Source organism: Equus asinus, chromosome 4 (assembly GCF_041296235.1).
Source record: "Equus asinus isolate D_3611 breed Donkey chromosome 4, EquAss-T2T_v2, whole genome shotgun sequence".
Taxonomy (NCBI): Eukaryota; Metazoa; Chordata; class Mammalia; order Perissodactyla; family Equidae; genus Equus; species Equus asinus.
Window position 1 is genome coordinate 27543282 of NC_091793.1, and position 19491 is coordinate 27562772.

Here is a 19491-nt window from a genome sequence, read left to right on the forward strand (position 1 = left end):
CCCCACGCTAGAAGATTCCCTTGTATCTGTCTTCTTTATTACTGTATTGTCAGTGCCTAGCACAGTGCCCTCAATAAATATTTGTGGACTAAGTGAATGAGCACATGCTCAGAATTAACTGGGTATGGAGCCAATTAAAGAGGTATGGAGACCTGTGGGGGTCCATAGGGGGAAGGAGAAATTCCTAGGAGCTGGAGTGGACCAGAAAGGCTTCCTGGAGGAGGCGATGGGTTTAGGGCTTTGATGAGTAGCTATTAGGCACAGGAGCAAGGAGAGCGTTCCAGGAAGGAAAGAGACGAGAGCAAAGGCGCAGAGAGTGCAGGCTGACATCATCCGGGACCCCAGAGCAGAGCTGCCTTAGGACAGCTGGAAGCAAATTCGGACTGTGCTTCTGCCCTGCAGCCCAGGGAGACGCTAAGAGCCTTGCCCTTCCCATGAGGGGCTGGAACCCCCCAGAGGACTTTATTCACCTATGACTGTCTAGTCCGCTCTGGAACTGAGGGCCATGCTCATTAGCAAGCTTCGTCCTCACATCTCCATCTGTGTATAAAATGGCCACGGCTCTGGCCCAAACCGGGGTTGGCAAAAGAGGAAGGAAGGAGGCAGGGAACCCACTTTCACAAAGGGCTCAACAAACCTGTTCTTCCTGGGGCTCCATCAACTTGGGAATACGGAGAAGTAAAAGTGGCAGGCTCTGGGCCCAATCTTCCCACTTACTGGCTGTGTGACCTCAGGCCGGTCACATGCCCTCTCTGAGCCTCATCAGTCCCATCCAGGGATATGGAAATGGTAATCCCTACTCCCATGACTTCAAGATCAGTACTCACTGTCCAGAGCAGCCACCCTGTCCCCTGGCCACACAGTGGACCATGGTGGACCACGTCAGCTCCACATGTGGAATGTTAAGCTTCAGTATGTCGCAATTTTTTGTCAGACATGCCGAGGCCCAACACATAACACTTCTCCTCCCCTTCTATGTCAAGAACCAACTGAGAGTTTGGAGAGAACATTCCCATAAGCTCCCTGGAGGCAGGAATCTTGTCTCACTTGGCTCCGTGTACTTTCTCCAGCTCCTAGCACAGTTGCTGGCAGAGAACAGCCACTTAACACATATGTGCTGAAGAAATGACCCATCTACCTCGTCCTTCTGTCACACTTGCCCTGGAAGTCCCATCCTCGGAGGATCCTGCTGTGGCCCTTCATGTGTCCTCAGCCCAGACTACTGAGCACACTGGGGAAAACCCTCCACTAAGCAGGTGCCGCAACTCCACGTGTATCGTCTCAGCTTAGCGGGGCCCCAGCGGGTCTTGGCAAAGCTTTTACATCTCCCTGGTCGGCTGCCTTTCCCATCCCCACTGTGGTGTTTCTAGAACTTCACTGCTGTCTTCCAGCCCCATGTCCTTCTCCCACAAAGAGGTCACAGGCCGCTGTCACAGAACTCAGTGATGCTGGCAGACATCATCTCATCGCCTTCTGCCCTCCCACGTGGACATCCTCCTACATCCTTGCCTCCCTCATGCCCTCCGCCCTGTCTCAGTGGCATCTTTCCTCCTGTTCAGAGTTTGTTCCACCTCTGAGCTCTGGTCCTCCTCTCCACCCACATCCTCTGGGACTCGGCTCCCCGGCCGTTCCTCCTCACCGCCCCCGTTCTCCGCGCTGCTTCTCAGCTGCATCTTTTCAACATGAAGCGGGTTCAAGTCTCACTCAGATTTTGAAAGAATAAATATGTCTTCATCGAGCCTGAGTGCCTCTCCTACCCCACTTTTCCAGCCAAGTTTCTCGAAAGAAAAGCCTGTAGTTGTTGTCTCCACTCACTCTCCAGCTCCCTAAATCAGCACCCACCCCGCTCCCCAAAACTTCCCCTGGCAAAGATCGCTCATGACTTCTGGATAGACAAACCTGATAACGTTGTAAGCCCCTTGTTTTGCGACTTGGCCATTTGTCGCTGTTGACCTGGCTCCTGAAACGTAGTCGCAGCCTACCTTCTGGAACACCACCCCTGCCACCTTTCCTCCTTTCTTCCCAACCAGACTTTCTGTGTCTCCTTTGCGGGCCCCCTTCCACCCTCCTGTCCACGTGCCCCTCTCTCCTTCTCACTGTGTGTAGATCCCTCAGACCTGCCCTGTCCAATCCGGGGGCCACTCGCCTCACGTGCCCACTGAGCACTGGACACGTGGCTCAGCTGAGATGAGCCATGAGTGTAAAACACACATCCAAAGACTAGAGTACAAAAAAGAGAACCTACATATCTCATTCATAATGTCTATAAAGATTACACATGGAAATGATAAAAAATTTTTATATATTGAGTTAAATAAAATATGTTCTTAAATTAATTTCACCTCTTTTTCCTTTTTAATGTGGCTACTCGAAAACGTAGAATTACACATGTGGCTCTAGGGACAGCGATGCCTTAGGGAGTGGCATCCACTCCCAACACACGTGTGGTCTCACCTGTATCTCAGTGACACCCAACGCAATCTGGCGTAGCGGTAAGGAGTGTGTCCAGGAGCTCCGCTGGTTAGGTTTGAATCACGGCTCTGCCACTTACGAGCTGAGTAACCCTGGGCAAGTTACCTAGGACGATGCCCGGTGTGTGGAAGGCCCTCCTTCTTACACAGAGGCGGCCTTGCACAGTGGTTTCAGGTGGGACTCTGAAATCAGACTGCTGGATGGGTGTACATCTCTTTTGCTCTCCAGCTGTGCGACCTTGAAGAAGTTACTTAGCCCTCCTTGGGCCTCCATTTCCTCATCTGCAACATGGCAGGAGTCCTGGTGTGAAGGACTCCCAGCAATGGCTGCCACGTGGTGAGCCCTCAGCCAACAGTTCCGTTTTTTGGCTTCCCCCTGGGCCCCTCACATCCACTCGTGCCTGTCGCTTCCCCCTGAGGATTTCCTGTATTTTTCTGCCTCTCTCTTCCCACGTCTGGTCTAAACTACAGCGGTCACTGCCTAAATGATGGCTCTGCCTCCTTGCGGGCCCCTCCCATCCATTTTCCACAGTGGCTGCTGAAGCACGGGTCCCAAAACCCAGAACTGGCTACATCACTCCTCTGCTTAAAACTCAATAGTGGCTCCATGTTGTCCACGCAAAAAGCCTGCAAGATCCACCAGGATCCACCACCTCCTCCGGGGTCCTCTCTCAGCACACGCCTCCTTCACACCCAGTGCTCCAGCCACACCCAGCCCCTCTCCAGTCCCCAATATGCCAGACTGTTCCATGCTTCTCTGCCTTTCGCTCCTTCTTTTATCTTCCACGAGCGCACCGTACCCATGTCAGCCTCATCAACACCAGACTCGGCTCAAGTTCAAGAATTTCCTGAGCTTCTCCCCAGCTCCCTCAGGGGATGTGGCCACCTCTGCCCCAACCTTGCGCCCATACAGCGTCTATGTTAAGTCACTAGAGCCCTTTCAGTTGCCTGACTCCCCTACAGACTGCGAGCATCTGAGGAATAATAATGACGATGCAGATAATGAATGTACTGAGAGCACGCTACGTGCCAGCACTGCCTGAGGACTGGACATGGGCTAACCTACTCCTCTTACCTAGAGCACCTCTGAGCTGGGTACTACCACTTTACAGTCAAGGGAGCTGGAAGATAAAGAGTGGGAGTAACCCCCTCATCCCTGGCATTTGGTGAGCCAGAGTTCAAAGCTGGGTGGTCTGGCTTCAAAGACCACACTCAACCTCAACTCACTTTTTCTTAATTGAGACACAATTCACATATAACTTTGTGTAAGCTTAAGGTGCACAACGTGTTGATTTGGTCCATTTGTGCATTGCAATATGATCACAACCATTGTGTAGCTAACACCTCTCTCACATCGCATAATTATCATTTCTTTTCTGTGGTGAGACTATTTAAGATCTAGTCTCTTAGCAACTTTGAAGCGTATAATACAGTATTGTTGACTATCGTCGCTATGCTGTGTGTTAGATCTCCAGAACGCATTCATCTTCTAGTTGCACATTTGCAACTATATCTTCCCAATTGCCCCAACCCCCAACCCCTGGAAACCACCACTTTAGTCTCCTTTTTTATGAGTTCAGCTTTTTTAGATCCCACTTATAAGTGAGATCTTACTGTATTTGTCTTTCTCTGTCTGATTTATCTGATTTATCTCCCTTAACGTGATGCCCTCAAGGTCCATCCATGTTGTCGCAAATGGCAGGATCTCCTTCTTTCTCAAGGCTGAATAATATTCCATTGTGTATACATACCACATCTTCTTTATCCCTTCATCCACTGGCAGACACTTCGGCTGTTTCCATATCTTGGCTGTCGTAAATAATGCTGCTCTAGGCTTACTTTTATAACCTAAGCCAGCCCGGTTAATTTTTGAAGTCAAGAGTTCAGAGAAGGAACTATTTGCCCAAGGTCACCCCGTGAGATCCCTTCCCAGCTGGAACTGGAGTCTGGGCCTCCTGGGTCTCTGTTCTTTTTTTTGTTTTTGGTTGGTCATATGTCCTTGCCCCCCACCCCCAGCCCGACAAAGGGAAGGAGGGACCCTGGGTGGCTCACCTGCAGACACGGCCCGAGGCGAGGGAAGGTCTATGCTGAGGATGAAATAACAACCACAGCCAAGGGAGCATCTGCTGTGTTTGCTTGGCTTGGTGTGTTTTCATTACAAACGATCCGGAATCCGATCCCGTCTGGGAGGCACCCAGGCTTCCTTTCTTCTCCTGTTGGGCAGAAAAGAGAATAGGATGGAACAGCTAAACTAAGAAGTGCTGACAGGGAGCCTCAAGTTCAGGGTCGGGACACTCCCTGTGAAAGCCCAGACAGAGGGGCATGCTGGGCAGAGGCCCCAGCGGAGACGGGCTCCCTGTCAGGGCCTGTCACTCAGAGGGGCAATCATTGCACAGGGAGTAACGCTCCTCCAAGCCAACCGAGACGGTGCCCTCCCTGAAGGTCGCATTCTCAGACCCCAAAAGGGAGGTTGACTAAGGACCACTTCAAGCACGGAAAAAGCAAACCTTCATGAGCTCTGTGACGAGCCTGCTGGCCTCTCCTCCACCCACAAAGCCCGGGGGTCAGGCAAGAAAGGTGGGAAAGGGCAGGAGGGAGGTTCTGGTTGGGCGAGGGGAAGTTTCCACAACTTTTATGAAACCTCTAGTAACGGCGCTGTTTGCTATTCATGGTGCAAGGTCTCTTAGGAGGAACCACTGAATAATGCCTTTCAGAATTAAGTGTTAGGGGACAAAAAAGTCACCTCTTCAACAGAACTGAGGCACTTCCCTTTGTCAGAAAATAGAATCCTTGGGTCTTGGATTAGAAGGAGCATTAAAGCTCATCTACCCACCTCCTCCTTGACTTTGCTCCTACGAGACGCTTTTCCAACCAGGCAGCCATGTTGCAGGCTCCATGCGAGGTGCTGGTGTAGGAAAAGGAGGGAATCTGAAAAATCAAGTGTATCACCTTAGGACCAATAAAGATATTGAAGGATGTGGCTTAGGGGTCAGGGCGAATGGGCTTCAGTACTGAACCCCAGAACTAGACAGACTTACCCATCAAAACAGGCAGTGTTGGGCTGCCTCAGGCTTCCCCATGTTGGAGGCCTGACCTGAAAAACTTACAGTCTGGGAGGCGGAGAAGATGGCATGCTGTTGGTGGGAAAGACGGCTCCCAAAGAGAAAGGTGAGGAGGATGGGCCCCGTTTCTCCTCGGAACCCTCTGATTTGGGTGTGTCACTCCCTCTGACGATGAGTGAATGACAAGGCACAGACAGGCCAGGGGAGTTGCTCCCTCCACATGCAAGGAAACTTCAGGAGTTTGGAAATAAGAGATTTCTCCTGATAGCTTCCCCTGAACCTGAAAGTCCTCTGCTGCTGAGGAATCGGACTCAGGGCCCCCAGGTCCCTTCAGAGTGAAAAACTCTGCCTCAGACAAGAGCCGCAGCGAGAACACCTTCCGGCAGACATACCTGTGGGTGAGCAAGCAGGTTTGGGCAGTCAGGAGCCCATAAACGCATCGACCCTGTATCAGGATAATTTTGGCTGCAAGTAATGGAAAATTCCACCTCAAACTGGCTTAAACACCCTGAAGCCTGGAGATTAGCGTCTCCAGGAAGTCACCAAGGTCCTCAGCTCATTCTGTGTCTGCTGGCTGGCCTCAGGCTCACCTTCCTTCTCGGGCAGGTTCTCCTGTCCTGGGTTGGCTGCTAGTGGCATTCTGGCTTACATTCTTCGCTCTTCCCTGTTCACCTCCATTGTGGAGTAAGACGTTCTCTTCCAGTTGAGCCAATTTATTACGTGTCCATCCCTGGGTCATTGAGAGAGGAGCACCGCCTTCTGATTGACTTAAGATCAGAATCCACCTCTTGTGTTGGGAGTGGGGTCAATTCCCCTGAGGAGGGGTAGATACCCAAACACAATGGGGGGTTCTGTTAAGATGGAGGAAAGGGACAGTGGATGTTGGGAAGACTCTGAGATAGGTATTTGATATGGGATGTTTACTGGGTTCTGCACTTGGAGGCACGACCTTGGGAAGTGAGGGAAGCAGGATTAGGCAGATGGAGAAGTTGAACCACAATGTGGTTACAATGGGGACCTCAGTTGATCCCACAGGGAGCTCTAGAGCTGAGATGGCCCTTCAGAATTGTCCCAAAACATGGCAAGGAGGCCAGGCTGTTGAATTCATGCACCAATCAGTCATTGGATGTGGGCCACCCTGGGATTGTGGTATAAACTTGGGCAAGACCTCCCCTCAGCTGAGGGCAGTTCCTGGAGACAGGTTCAGCCGTGACTGTCAGCAGCTACCACACCAGAGCACCTCCCCTCTGAAGGCGGCATTCAGGTAGCACACCACAGCATCCACCAGAGAAGGCAGCAACCATCTTAGAGGAGCTGTCTTGGCCTCACTCTATCTCTGCTAGGAGCTCAAGATGGAGTCATTAGAGGACATGGCAGTCCTTCCCATGATGCCCTGCTCTGAACTCCCCTGGCTTCCTCTCAGCAACCACACGAGAGAATTTAACATGAAGCCACTTTGTAAACCATACAAGCACGAGAAATTCTGCCCTGGCCTCTAAGTTTCTGGAACACTTTTGCTTCAACTCTTATCCTATTTGACTTCAGTTAGTTGTTTTGGTCTACCTATCTTCTCAACAATGTTCACCTGCATGCCTAACGTGGCGCCTGGCACGGAGCAGGCACAAGTGGGACATAAAGGAAGGTGTGAGCCTGTGTTTGGTCAAGTCAGTCAAGAAGAAAGGCAAGGAGGAGAGAGGGAGAGAGGATGGGAGGGAAGGGCCTAGACACACCTTAAGGATGAGAAAAGAGCCGATGAGCGATTGTGTGGCCCCTGAAGGACCCCCCAGACTCATTCTCCTGGACAGAAAAAGTCCAGAGTTCTGGGGAGCCTCGGCTCCACTTGGCTTTCCAAGCAGGACGGTGTCATGGAGAGAGTTCAGGCTCCCCAAGTCCCAGTCCCACCTCCCTTTGCTGGTTCTCTCTACTCTCCCCACCCTCTAAACTCTGGGGTCCCAGGCTCGATCCTCTGCCCCCTTCTCTATCTCCCCTCCCTCCACAGGCTATTTCATTCAGTTCCACAGCTTCCTGTACCATCTATACAGCCATGACTCCTGAATTTAAACCCCTGGGCCAGCCCTCCCTTCTGAACCTGTACATCCAACTGTCCACCGGGACCTCATAGTAGACACAACTGAGTAGTTGGTTTTTCCCTCAAACCTACTCTTTCCACAGTCTTCCCCATTTAGGGAGGGGACAAAGAGGAGGTGAGGGATCCCTCCTTCCAGTTGCTCCAAGCAAAAACCTTGATGCCATCCTTCACTCCTGCATTTCTCTCACATCCCACGTCTTACCCATCAGCACTACCCTCAAAATATTTCTAGAATCTACCTCCCTGGTTCAAGCCACTGTCGTCACTCACCTGTGTTATTAAACTAGCCTTCCAGCTCGTCACCTTGCTTTTCAACCCTTGTTTTGGTCTCCTCACAGCAGCGATCCTTTTAAACCATAAGTCACATCATGATATGCCCCTGCCCCAAACCCTCCCTGGATCTCCACATCGTTCGAAGTAAGGACTAACGTCTTCCCAATGGCTCTGAGACCCCACATGACTTGCACCCTTCCCCACCCTTCTGACCTACATCCGTCACTCTGGCCTTGGTCCACTCTGCTGCTGCCTCCACACTGGCCTCCCTGCAACTCATCAAATTCCCTCAGCAATTTCAGATCAACCTCAGGGCTCACGCTTGCTCTTCTCTGCCCAGGATAGGCCTGTGACTCATTCTTTAGCTTCCTTCAGCTCTCCGCTCAACGCATCTTATTAGAGAGAACTCCAACAAACTCTATATGAAATCCCCACCCTACGAGCCCCCCTAGGTAGCCCTACCCCTCTTAGTCTAATTTATTTTCCCCATAACACGCATGTCCACCTAATATATAGTATATTTATTTGTTTACTAACTTCTCATCCAGCCCCGTCATTGTGTCCCTGGTGCCTACCATAGTGCCTGGCTTACAGTAGGGGCTCAATAAACATTTGTTGAACCAATGGCTGGGCTTTGGAGTCAGAGAGACCTTGGTTGGAATCTCAGCTCTTCCATACTCCAGCTGTAAGTCCTGCAGCCAATTACTTAACCATGCTGGGTCACAGTTTTTTCATGTGTGAAATGGGGAAATAATAGTACTTACCACAGGATTGTTGTGAAGACTGAGAAAATTAATATATAGCTGTCAGAATAGCACCTGGCACATAAAAAGCACTCGTTAAAGGTAGCTGTCATTATCCATGATTGTTGTTATTACAATCCTCATTATTATTTATTCACAGGATGAGTCACTTGGTCCCGGCCCAGTGCCCCACCCCAGCGCCCCTGCCTCTTCTCTCCAGCCAGAGGTGGAGCGGGTGATTCAGGTGGTGGCAGCCTGCCCTGTGAGTCAGCCGGCCGGGGTCCTCTGGCACAGGCTGCCTTGGCCAAGGGGCCCCTGGGCTGAATCATCAGGGCCGTGTCTCCAGCTGGGGCATACCCTGGCTGTGGAGTTTGGCTGGTAGAGCCCGCCCTCCCCAGGTCCTTCCAGGAAGAGTCTGGGCACCTGCTCCATCGTGCCCTTGGGAACTGCACTTTGCCAGCTCAAGTCCATCTGTCAGTAGAGCTTGCAGAAGAGCCTGACAAGGGTGAGTGGGGAAAGGAAAAAAGATAGGAAAGAGAAAAGATAGGAAAAGAGAAAAGTTACCTCAATCCTTTGCTTTCAAAGCAAGGCAGCGTCTTGAATAGATTGTGAGGTTCTGAACTCAGCCGGCCTGGATTTGAGTCCCCATCTATGCATTTACTAGCCGTGTGACCTTGGACAAGTCCTTCACTTCTCAGAGCCTCAGCTGTGAAATGAGGACAACGTCTCCCTCTCAAGGTTACTGAGATGATTTACTGAGCGGACACAGGCTGTCATCGAGTCCCAAATCCTTCATGAAGCCTTCTCAGACCTGCCCCATAACTTTTGTAAAACGGGAGGAGGAATTCCCTCTCTCCCCATTTTCCTCCTAACTCCCCATTCCCCGTCTGCCCCCAGGAAGGGGAGGGGCCAATCTAATTCCTCCTTCCTTCCTTCATTCATTCGACAGCTCTTTATTGAGCACCTACTGCGTGCCGGGTGCTATTCTAGGCACTGGTTGTAGAAGTAATGGTGTAGGAGAGGCTGACAACGCACGAGTGAGCAAATACATACACGGTCAGGAACTTTACTCAGTCCCGGCGGGGAGGAACAGGTTGTTGAAAGACTAACATGCTGGAGTTATCAAGGACAGCTTCGGAGGTGGTGACACGTCAGCAAAGACATGAAGAATGAGAATGAGCCAGGCAGGCTAGGAACCAGAGGGAAGAAGCTTCCAGGGAGACAGAACAGCAGACGCAAAGGCACGAAGGCAGGGAAGAGCTGGGATTGCTGAAGAAGAGCCAAGGGACAGCCTGTGGGAATGTCACGGCCAGGGCAGAGAAACAGGAGACACAGCTGGAAAGGGGATGAACAGGGGCGCCCCTCCTGGGCTTCCCTCCTCTCAGGGATCGGGGATCGCAGCCTTGTACTGCCTGTTCCCACTGCCTCGAAACAGTTGCCTCATAAATTTTTTTCCATTTTATAGTTCTTTACAGAGACAGGGCTTTGTGTGGGTACATCAGGGCCGGAAACCCTTAGGGCTGTCTTTGAAGATTAAATGAGATAATATACGCAAACTGTGCAACACAGCTCCTGGCACATAGTTAGTGCTCCATGGGAAATAGATATCGTGAGAGAACGAGTGTGAAAATAAGGAGATATAAAGCCTGAAGCCAACACTCACGAGGAATTGTCATTTCGTGATTTAAAAGAGAAGAAAAGGTTTGGATTTCAATTCATCCTCCTCTTGGTAATCATTGCGAAGAAAGTTGGAATGGAATCCATCACCTCCTCTGGAAACTTCCCTGCCCCGCCCACCCCGGCGTGGATGAGTCCCTCTGCTGCCCACCCATGGCAGCCTGCGCTGGCCCCGGCTGTAGCACGGTCCCCCCTCTATCGAATTGTCTGTCTGTGTATCTGCCTCTCCCGTGGACTGCGAAGTCCTCAAGAATGGGGACGGTGCCTCGCTTGTCTGTTTGATAGAGCACTTGCACCACGTTTATTTGATTTCAAGTACGCTTGAGGACTGTTCCACTCTCTCTAACTAACCCACCTTTGCACTAAGAACTTGGTCCTGATGAGTTAATCTCCCAGCGAGTTTGTACCATCTTGAAAAGCGCAGTATCCTTTTAATTTTCCTACAGTCTGGACTGGTTTAAAGTAGCGATGGGTTTATTGGATATTCCGCCCCCACGGGTTTCTCAGACCTACGTTTAAAATGAGGAGCAGGCGAGCCTTTCCCGAGGCTTCTCTTATTTACCGCTAGGGGAGAATGCCAAAGGCAATAAATGAGGCCCACAGTTCCCAAACCCTGCACCCAGACGCCCTGGGGCAGCAGAGTATATTTAAAATTTTCAGGGGAAATACAGCAATTCTCAACATCTGCCACACACCACGAAAATGACTAGCCGAGGTAGTTCGCAGTTTCGACATTACATCAACATGCTCCTTTCAATGACGTCGCATCTTTGCAAAGCTGGATTTTCGGTGGTGATTGCGCTAAAAAGCAAGGACCATATGAAAATCAGTGCGGAACAGGAAATGAGGGTGACGGCGTCTCATCTGATTCTAAGGTCTGGGAATTTGCGCAGTGCCCAACAAGCACACACATCCCGTTAGACGTAATTGCAGTTATTTGAGAATGAAATAAAAATATTATGTGCATTGATTTTTTCCAGTTACTAAGTTGTTAGGACATAAATATTTATTAAGCTATTTAGCTCTAACTATTTAATAAAGGAAACTGTTTGGTATTCTTTTGGCCTAGGAATGCCGTGAAATAATTCCTGAGGTGGGTGCCATGAACCCAGAAAGTTTGGGAACATCTGCATTAGGTTATGGGCAACTCCCATTTACCTCCGTTACGCTTTTGATGCTGAGCTTGGGAATCGATTCTGAGCTGGACTCTGTGAGCATCACTTGACATTAAGGACGTACACACGGAACCTAGACCCAATCCCGCCTTGAGATTCCAGTTGCTGCCAGATGGGAAAAAATTTCCTGGGAGGTAAAACAGAGATTAAGCGCGTTCCTCTTCCCCACATCGAACTGGTTTCTTAATGAACAGAGACCACTTTGGAATGAGCTGGATGCATGCCTTCCTGTTGCAAAAAACAGGAAAACAAGCATCCATTTGTGAGCTGGGGTATGGTTCTATTATCTCGAACCAGGAGTGGCCTAAATATCCAGCTGGCCCTGCCAGCTAATTATTGCCAGAAAGAGAGACCACAGAGCAAGCGTTCTGAAGCCATGGTTATTATTTTTGGTAAAGAACATCCCAGCTTTTAGCTTATTCATAAATAACCTGGTTCGGTAAATTGCCTCCTCTAGTTATCTCTGTCTGAAAACAAGTGTGTCTGGGCCATCACACCAGGAAGAAGCATGCTCCATGCTGGGCCATCACACCAGGAAGCAGCATGCTCCACGCTGGGCCTTCTAGGAAGGGAACTGGATGGAGATGGATCTGGCGGAGGTGAACCGCGGGTCACACTTGCCTTAAGTGTTTCTAGGCTTTGAAATAGGGCAGTGGACTTCAGTTCTTCTTGTGTCTCTGCATCCGGATTAATTCCAAACCATTTTCTGGGAACGATCTTGGCCCCATCCCCTGCATTCACCTCGAAGAGGAGATAGGATCGCCCGTCTTCGAGCATGAATGCTTGTTAGCCCCAGCTTCCACAAGATGTTGAGGCTCAGTTTTCTGTTACTGCTTGAGTCTCTTTTCAACCAGCAGCATTGGCCCCAGGGCCATTGCACCTCCTTTTTCCTCTTCCTAGACTTTCTTCAACAAGCTATTACCACGACTGGCCCCTTCATTCACTCTTTCAGCAAATATTTATTGAGTACCTACTGTGTGCCAAGCACTCCGCTGGGCGTTAAGGGTATAAGGGGGAATGATAGCAACAATAGTTCACATTAAATGCTTGTAACCAGCCAACATTCTTTCATTTACGTGTAGTATCTCATTTAATGCTCAACAACAATGTTCAACAATAATCTAGCAAGTTATCCACATCTGATGTGGAGTAGCCACTTTAATCTTTTTATAACTTCTTTTTTTGAAAGACTGGCACCTGAGCTAACATCTGTTGCCGATCTTCTTTTTTTCTTCCTCTTCTCCCCAAAGCCCCCCAGTACATAGTTGTATATTCTAGTTGTAGGTCCTTCTGGCTGTGCTATGTGGGACGCTGCCTCTGCATGGCTTAATGAGCGGTGCCATGTCCACACCCAGGATCCAAACCAGGAAACCCCTGGGCTGCCAAAGTGGAGCACATGAACTTAACCACTCGGCCACAGTGCTGGCCCCTGCAGTAGCTACATTACATCAACAAGTTATCCACATTTTGCTGATAAAGAAAGTGAGACACACAGAGAGGCTAAGTAACTTCCCCAAGGTTACACAGCTAATACATAATGGAGCTGGGATTTGAGCTTACATTCTTAAATACTCTGTTATATTGCCTCCCTGGCAAGACACAGGCGGTCCCTGATCTTACGGGCTTACACTTTAGTGGGGAAGAGGGACAATAAACACCTGAACAGATAAGTAATTTCAGATAGTCAAAGGTCGTAAGAAAAAAACAATAATAATAATAATAATAATAAACAACCAGGGTAATTCAGTAGAGACTTCCCAGAATGGGCAGGGAGGAATAGCTCCTTCACACCAGGTGGTTGGAAAAGCTTCCACTGAAGGGTGATCTGGGCTGAGACCTGAAGAAAGCGCCATGGGAAGGTATTCAGGAAAATTGTTCCAAGCAGAGGGAATAGAAAGTACAAAGGCAATGAGGCAGGGACAAGATTGGCTGAATGCCAGAGAGATGACCAGCAACCAGATCATACAGGGCTGTGCTTTTCAACTTGGGCTGCACACATCAGCCTGGGGAGCTTCCAAAAACACTGATGACCTGGCCCACGCCCAGAGATTCTGAGGAAATCAGTCTGAGGTTTGGCTTGCACAAGAGGAATTTTAAAAGGAGATGATGGCCGTGGTCCGATGAGGGATGATGGTGGCTTGGACCAGGATGGTGGCAGTGGAGGTGGCGGCGTCTGTCCTTCTGCCGCTTGCTCCCTCCATGCAGGATCTTAAATGGCTCAAGCGGGCCTTTCTCGCACACAGCCCACCGTGGGCCAGAGGAAGCACTCACATGCTTACCTGGGTAAACCGAAGGCTGGGATGCTTAGCTGCAGGTGGCCTGGGAGGGATCCAGCACCAGTGCACCAGCCTCACTCACTGCTCAGACACCTGTCAGTCTTGCTCAGTGTCCCACTGAAGCTCTTACCAGATGTATCAAAAGGAGGGGTGGTCTGGCGCAACTTTTTCCAAAGAAATCGTCATCCCAAAACGTCTAATCTCCAGCAACCCAATCTTGTTATATCAACGTGGGTGAGTCTATCAGTTCTTGGTCCCTGTCACAGCTCACTGTGGGAGGTGGCATCTTTATCTTCTTGCTTCAGCTCTAACTGAGACAGTGCTTTCATCAGGGTCATCCAGAGAGACAGAAGCAATAGGAAATGAGAGAGAGAGAGAAAGGGAGAGAAAGAGATTTATTTTAAGGAATTGGCTCATATGATTATGGGGGCCAGGAAGCCCAAAATCCACAGAGTAGGCTGGCAGGCTGAAGACCCAGGAAGGCGGCAATGTGGCAGCAGCCCAAGTTCAAAGGCTGTCTGTCTGCTGCAGACTTCCCTCTTGTTTGGGAGAGGTCAGCCTTTCATTCTATTCAAGCCTTCAACTGATTTGATGAGGCCCACTTAGATGATGGAGGGCACTCTGCTTTACTCAAAGTCCACCAATTTAAATGTAGGTCTCATCCAAAACCCCCTCATAGAAACATCCAGAATAATGTTTGACTGAGCACCATGGCCCCACTAAGTTGATACATAAAATTAACCGTCATAGACAGGAAGAGACCCATCTTACATCCTATTACATTATTATATTCATAGGGTATTCCCCAAAGAGTACAAGGAAATCTTATCAGTAGGAGGCTTGGGGAGGCTTAGGAGAGATACTTATTTTTTCCTAGATTTCCTTTCTTACATCTTTGACCTATTTTTCCCATGTATATATATATTAGTTTTTCAAATAAAAAATAAACTATAAAAATGGACCAAAGTGACCATTGGATTGCATTTTATTGGCCAACTGCTTTCTTCGAATCATGCTTTAAGGAGAAGGCATGAGTATAAGTACACGAGCCTGGACCAGGGGGTATTATAAGAAACATCCAATCGTGGAGAGCATTTTGAGGCTGAATTTGTTACAGGTCACGGTGTCCTCTATCGCAGGAGACCAGGAGAATGTCATGCTGATTTTAATTCCAAGAATGGTTGCAATTCTCTCTGGTTGTTTCTCCTCTGAGAGAAACTGAATCATGTTACTGACCAAAGTTTTCTTTTCTGCAATGCACGCAACCTAAGAGGGTCACACCCCGACCGGATGTTACCATATGCACTTTTGACCTCATTCTAAGCACAACTTTATATCCTCATCCTTATTTGTCTTTCTCCCTTACTCTTGCTTTCTTTTCAACCTTTTATTATGAAAATTTGAAATATACACAAAAGAAGACAAAATGGTAAACTGGATCCCCATGTGCCAATCACCCAACTTCAACCATTATCCAGTGATGGCCAATTTTGTTTTATGTACTCACTTCCTCTCAAACACTACTGGATACTCTCTTCATTTTTAAAACATGAAATCTAGGGGGCTGGCCTGGTGGCGTAATGTTTAAGTTCACATGCTCTGCTTCAGTGGCCCAACGTTCACAGGTTGGGATCCCTGGCATGGACTTACACACCACTCATCAAGCCATGCTGTGGCAGCATCTCACATACAAAAAAGAGGAAGATGGGCACAGACGTTAGCTCAGGGCCAATCTTCCTCAAGCAAAAGGAGGAAGATTGGCAATGGATGTTAGCTCAGGGCAAATCTTCCTCACCAAAAAAAAGAAAGAAAGAAAGAAAACGAAATCTAATTCTCATACTATAATATTAGTCCTTCTAAAGTATACAATTCAGTGGTTTTCTAGTATATTCACAAGATGGAAGCATCACCAATATTTAACTCCCAGACATTTTCATTGCCCTATACCTACTCGAAGTCACTCCTCACTCTCCCTTCCCCTCAGCTCCTGGCAACTACTCATCTACTTTCTGTCTCTGTGGCTCACCCGATTATTTTAAAGCAAATCTCAAATTTCACGTCATTTCATCTGTAAAGATTTCGAGACATATTTCTGATACATAAGGGCTTCTTTCTTTTCTTTAACATAGCCAAATACCATTATTACAGCTAAAAACTTAGCAATAATTATTTAATATCATTGAACACACCGTCAGTGTTCAACAGTCCCTCGGTAACTGATTTATTTTTGTTATATCCAAACAAGGCCTTCATATTTCACATGGCTGGAATGACTGAAGTCTCTTGTGATCTATGACAGTTCATTTCCCTTTGTTGTCTTTTTTTTTCTTGTCTTTATCTGTTGGAAGGAAAAAAGGGCCATTTTCCTGTCGAATTTCCTACATTCTGAATTTGGCTGATTACGGCGCAAGGTGTTCCTCCATCACCCGCATTTTCTCTAAATTGGTGGTTGTAGACTCGATCTCATTCAGGTCCTGAGTTTCGGCGGGAACACTTCCTAGGTGGTAGGGGGTGTTTCTCTTGCATATCTGTAGACATAACCATGTCCGACTGTCTCTCTTTTGAGATTTGGGACTGATCTGTGAGTTCAGGCGTCATCTGCCCGATCCACATGTTAGGAAGTTCCCCATCAGCCTTTCCCAATGGTCTTGGCGTGGATCATTGTTGCCCAGATCCGTTACTGCATTAGGATGCGTGCTGCAGAAGGATGATGCTCTGCTTCTCTTAGTCCTTCTGCATTTTACTAGCTGGAATTCATCTAAAAAGGAGAACTTCTCCTCATCAGTCTGGATAGTTATACAGGAGGTAGATCTGTAACTGGATGAACTGTGTAAATAACTATGTTAAAAAAAAAAGTGTTGGTTGATGGTTTAATGTCAGCAAAGAATCTCAACGGTCATCCAGCTAAAGAGAACCAATTTCCTTGAGCACGCACAAGGTGCCGGACGCTGTGCTAGGTGGGTCCTTTGACAGTCACTATAATTTCATTTAAAAATGGCAATAATCCTACACGGTAGTTATTATTATCACATTTAACAGATAAGAAAACGAAAGCTCAGAGAAGGGACTTAAATAAGGTCCAATAGTTGGAATTCGGTGTAGGAAGAGTGCGCCAAAGTCATGAGCAACGCAGCTGAGAGGGACTGTTAGCGGGTAGATGACACATCAATGTTGGAAGATGACAGGACAGGTGAAAACATGGGAGCTCCACATCTACAGGGGTAAATGGACGACAGCCACTCAAGACCAAGCCCAGAGAGGTGTGGATGACCAGGATCTGGTGTTTCCAAATGATCCAGAGATGTTAGCTTCGAACAAGCTCCATACGGACCTTAGAAAAGCGAACATTGTATTTAGCTGTACTAATAGGAGCAAGACAATTAATGGGGTCAAAGCTCCCTTTGGATAAGAAACATAAGTCTCTTGTTCCCTGTTGCATCTCCGGCCCCCAGCACCGTATCCAGAAAAGTACTCAGTAATTATCTGGATATAATGGGCACTCAATACATATCGGTAAATACTTAGATATATTTATTCAATCACTGAACAAATTTACTGAGCACCAGTTGCTCCCTGAGTGCTGTTATAGGGTGTTTGAAACACAGCGGTGCTGCTGCAGAGCTTACGTGCTAGTGAACTGGCAGGGAAGAAAGACAACAAGCAAGTAAAGAGATAATGGTGTGAAGTGGCAGTGGAAGTGCTATGGGGAAAAGTTAAGCAGGGTAAGGCAGATGAGGAGCACTGGGTGGGAGGGGTAACTTCACATACGATGGTCAATGAAGACAGCTCTGAGAAGGTGATGCTGAAGCAGAGACCTGAATGAAGTGAGGGTGTGAGCCATGCAAGCAAGGAACAGCAAGTGCAAAGGCCCTGAGGCAGGATTGTGCCAGATTTATCCCAGAGATAGAGGGAGGTCACAGTCTTGTCCAGTCTCAGCTGGTGAAACCTCATCTGGAGAATAGTGTGTAATTCTGGGCACCACAACATTTAAGAGATTGTCAAATGAGAGTGTTTCAAGGTAGTAAAGGGTCTGGACCAGCTCATGTTAGGGTGGGTTAAAGACAAGAGTGACTTAGGCACACGTGGGTGGCTTCCTTTAAGTAGATGAAGACCAGACACAAGGCAGAAGCCTGAGACTTAGCCTGCGTGAACAATCATTGGGAGCATTCATTCACTCTTGATATAATATAGTAAAACACGTTCTCTAAAGTGGAACGAGCTGCCTTGCCCCATGGTGAGCTCCCTGTTATTGGGGGTGTTCAAGCAAATAGCAGACAACCTACTGAGAATGTAGATGACTTTCCCATCCTGGGCTGGAATTTGGAACAGAAACCTCGGGGTGAATCCCATGGAGGAGATTCAGAATTGCATCCTGACTCCTCTGTCCAGGTTCTCTCCCTCTCTGCTTCTACTCTCTCCTTCTGCTCACCCTCAGGACGGAGCACATGTGCACACAAACACCCAGGTGCACACGTGAGGGAGGTAAAGCAATTCTAAAGTCAGGAGAAGGGCGAAGTGTGAGAAACTGAATGGGGATATGACAAGGGGAGGGGGGTAGGAGAGACAGGCAGGGATGAAGAAGAGATGGAAAGAAACACTGAGAAGGCGTCAGGGAAAGTTGACAGAGGGAGGGAGAGAAGGAAGCGAGAGGGAGAGATTGGAGAAAGAGGAGAGAAGAAAGAAGCAACAAGGAAAAATGAAGAAGGAAAGAAACAAAGAGGAGATAGATGATATTAACAGTAAGAGGAAAGGAGGAGAGAAGGTAAAGAAGCGTGGGAAAGAGGAAGGATGGGGGCATGGGAGGAGGAGAGAGAGAGAGAAGGCGACGGAGGCAGAGAAAGGAGGGAAAGAAGAGAAGAGGCAGGGAAGGGAGAAGGCGGGAGGGGAGGCGGGACGTGGGTGTGAGTCTTCAGAGGCAGGGAGTTTACGGTGGCCCCGTCACAGGTCCCCAGAGCAGCAGATGGGTAATCTTGAGTCACAGCTCATTTAAGGCTTCCTGTTTTCAGCCTGTCTCTGTGAACACTTGGAGGGGTTTCCAGCGAGTAAATAAAGCGGAGTGCCAAGACACCCTCCCCAGGCCAGCAGCCGTTTCACCATCCCCATGGCTGCCCGTCCTCAATACCCTCACCCCACCCACACTTTATGCCTGAGGACCAGCCCAGAGTCCTCTCCAGCACCCACCCACCCCTGGGCTCCAAGCCACCTGCCCTCTTCTCCTGGGTTCCTGACTTCATGTTCTCAAGGGCTCACGATGGAAGCCACAAACCTCTGAGAGTGCAGACTCCGGTCCGAGCATTTACAGAAAAATTCACCTTATAAGTGATGTTTCCCTGAGACACATTTTCTTTGCCTTTTTCTAAGCTTCCATATTTTCCCTTCCACCCCCCTGGCCCCTCTCAAGTTGGGAGTGGACCTTTATCCAGCCTTCTCGAATTCAGTCCAGCAGACACATTTGGAGCCTCTGCAACGTGCCAGGCACCAGTGTCACGGCTGGGAACGAGACACATTTCTGTCCTCAAGGAGCTCACAGTCTAACGAGGACAGAGACGTGGGTGGATCCAAAGCTGGAGCGGGGTTTTATAGGGCCCGGACGTTACAAACTTGGGAGGCTCTCTGTAAGGAAAATAACAGAAAATTTGCCAGGAACATTGGGCCGAGGCCTCTCCTGGGGCTTGGAAGAGCCCACGTCCAAGGAACCTAGGTTACGTCCTCACTCCTGGGGAGG

The 19491-nt window shown here is 48.8% G+C and overlaps 1 protein-coding gene across 1 annotated transcript in view; it reads left to right on the forward strand.

Moving 5' to 3' along the window:
* Positions 1-19491, forward strand: part of SYN3 (synapsin III) — a 453497-nt gene that overhangs the window by 404837 nt on the left and 29169 nt on the right. The window lies entirely within an intron of this gene.